Source organism: Heterocephalus glaber, unplaced genomic scaffold, assembly GCF_053883595.1.
Source record: "Heterocephalus glaber isolate CG9 unplaced genomic scaffold, H.glaber_assembly_v1.0 deba00001461, whole genome shotgun sequence".
In the NCBI taxonomy this organism is placed as follows: domain Eukaryota; kingdom Metazoa; phylum Chordata; class Mammalia; order Rodentia; family Bathyergidae; genus Heterocephalus; species Heterocephalus glaber.
This window is the reverse complement of record NW_028258308.1, coordinates 47307563-47310556: the sequence shown is the minus strand read 5'-3', so window position 1 is coordinate 47310556 and position 2994 is coordinate 47307563. Positions and strand designations below refer to the sequence as shown.

At 44.0% G+C, this 2994-nt stretch overlaps 1 pseudogene; it reads left to right on the top strand.

Moving 5' to 3' along the window:
* Window positions 1-356: 356 nt before the first annotated feature.
* Window positions 357-1310, top strand: LOC106008332 (olfactory receptor 2L5-like; annotated as a pseudogene).
* Window positions 1311-2994: the final 1684 nt, after the last annotated feature.

The window sequence follows — 2994 nt, the reverse complement described above, 5'->3', positions numbered from 1 at the left end:
ATGGGTCTATAATTGAGATACTTCCATTAATTTACATATGTGCACCTTTCATGTAAGTTTTCTTCTTGATGACATCTGATTTTGTAAGTGAACAAAATGAGTTTGAATAAATGCATTAGAGAAATACTTTATTTTGATAAATTTACAGATTTATTATATTTCGTTAAAATGTGTTTGCCATCTTCAGGCAAATGCGTGAGATAGAAAATGCAAGTCATTTTAAAAAGAACTGTACTTTCTTCAAAAGCTATGATAGTTGAATAGTTTAACTACTGAAATAATGAATTGAAATAACTTCTTATTTATATGTACCACGGCACTGCAGGCACTCTCAGGAAAAGCTAAGTAAATGCCTGATGGAAAACTACAGTGAGACCTCTATGGACATCATCCTTCTGGGCCTGTTCCCCACATCAAGGCTTGGCTTTTTCTCTTCACTCTCACCATCCCCATCTTCCTGATGGTCCTGGCTGGCAACCTGAGCAGGGTCCTGCTCATCATCCTGGATGCCCAGCTCCACACACCCATGTACTTCCTGCTCAGCCAGCTCTCCCTCATGGACCTCACTTATATCTACACCACTGTGCCCAAGATGGCTTCCAGTTTCCTCTTTGGAAACAAGTCCATCTCCTTCATTGTGTGTTCAGTGCAGTGTTTCTTTTTCAGGACTTTAGCAGGTTCAGAAGGACTGATCCTGATGTCTGTGTCCTATGACCATTATGTGGCTATTTGCTTCCCTCTGCACTACCCCATCCACTTGAACGGAAGAGTGTGTGTTGCTGATGATCCTGGGATCCTGGGCAATGGGTGCTGTCAACCCCTGTGGTCACAGAGTCTATGTTCTCCATATCCCCTACTGCAGGTCCAGGGACATCAATCATTTCTTCTGTGATATCCCAGCCATGGTGACTCTGGCCTGTGGGGACACTCAGGTCTATGAGTACCCTGCATTTGTGAGTGCCTTCCTCTTTCTCCTGTTCCCTTTCCTGTTCATCCTGGGTTCCTATGAGAAAGTGCTCCTCACTGTCTACCAAATGCACTCTCAGGAAGGCAGGAAGAAGGCTTATGCCACCTGCAGCACCCACCTCACTGTGGAGACTTTGTACTATGCACCCTTTGCTTACACTTGTCTCTGTCCAAAGCCCTTCTGGTCTCCAGCAGAGGACAAGGTGGTGGCTGTCTTCTACACCATCCTCACCCCAGTGCTCAACCCTGTTATCTACAGCCTGAGGAACAAGAAGGTGCTGGGGGCCCTGGGAAGAGTGACTCAGAATCTGCTCTGGAAAAAGCTAGGCAAACTTGTGCCCTGAAGGGTTCATCTTTGTGTCAGCACTAGAAATATATTGAATGCCTGTGTCTCACAAAGTGTCATTAATCTGTATGTTTTAAAACTTTTAAGATTAGGTACAGTAATTATATATTTTAAGTCATAATTTTTGTCTTTGTTTATTGCTTCTTCTCTATCAATATAATGAGGCTGTATCTTTCATGAATGTAAAAAGAATATTTTGTTAACATGAAGAAATGAAAAGGGAATATGCAGGAAACTTTCCAGACTTAAGAATATGAGGTATAATCAAAAACTCTGTTGAATGTTTAAATGAAAAAAGTTACAATAAAAGACATCTTGGCATTAATCCCCCTTAAAATCTTCCCCTGATTTGAACACATTTAACCTATCTTTTTTGCTGCTTTCTGAAGCAGTCCTGGAAGTGCCCTTTCTTGTCATAAGTTGGGCTATCCTGGCCCCATTATGTCTTGAGTGGATTAAAACTGCTTACCTTTCCTGGTTATTTACACTTTGGAGAAGAGCCTGAGTGTGCATGGTACCAGATCTGGATGGAAAGCTCACTGTCATGTTTTATGAGCATTGCCTGGTACTGGGCAAAAGTCACTGTATTTTTTATAGTCCCTTACAAAGACACTCACATAGGGGACTTTCACTCAAATGCAGAAACAATTTGATAGCTTTAAGTTAACTTTATCATGTGTGCTTTCATTGCAATAAATACAGTCAGATCCTAAAGCTTTTCCTTTTGGGCATCTTTTAACATTTACATTCCCAATTTCTATCACTGACCTCCTCCAAACATTCATTCTTTCTTTTATATTTCTCTTTTTAGCAATGGGAGGCAATTAGAGTTAGGAATCTGATATTGTCAGCTAGAGTAGTTAACTGAAACCTGAAAAAATAATTCCATTACACTTTAAGCAGAAGAAGGAATGCTGGAAAATGCCATGGGAATCACCAGGAGGGAGGAGCATGCAACTCTGGACTTTTATCCTTTGGGCAATTTCCAACATGCATCAGAGAAAGGGTATGAAAGGCACTGCTCTTCCCAGATTGGGCTGCCTGTGGGCCATGACCTTGAGATGGGTCCTCAGACAGGCAGCTGGGTGCCCAGATGCTGACCTGGAGCTGCCTGTCTGCATTGCAGCCAGGTGCAGAGCCCGACACTGTGCTCTGCTGTGCACCCCAGAGGCTGGCAGGCCAACAGGGCCTCCAGACCCAAAGGCAGAGAGCAGGCTGCAGACTTCCTGGTGTGAGGGCAGGCCCCTGTTTTCTGTTTCTGTGAATCAGTATGCAGGGAATACAAGATGGCTAGAAGTTTGGTTTAGGTGTGATGGCTGGGTAAATAAACACAGAAGATGGAAAAAGTGAACTGATAGGATGTCTATTCCCCAGCTGAGGCAAAAAAAAATCCTAAATCCATGTTTTAAAGACACTGGGAACCAAAACCTGCACCAGCAGAGTGGAGCAAAAGAACTCCTGTGAGCAGGAGTCTGGGAAGCCAGTGGGCACCATGGGCAGCATTGCTTGGGCCATGTGATTCTACAGGAGTGCGCAGGCCCCAGTGCCAGCTCCATCTGCAGCACCCAGGGATCTGGAAAAAGCTATGTTGATGGAATAGTGTCAGTCACTTCTGAGACAGGAGCTTGGAGGTGGCACAGCTGGCTGATGGCAGGCGACCTGGAGCACAAGATTCTGGTGGG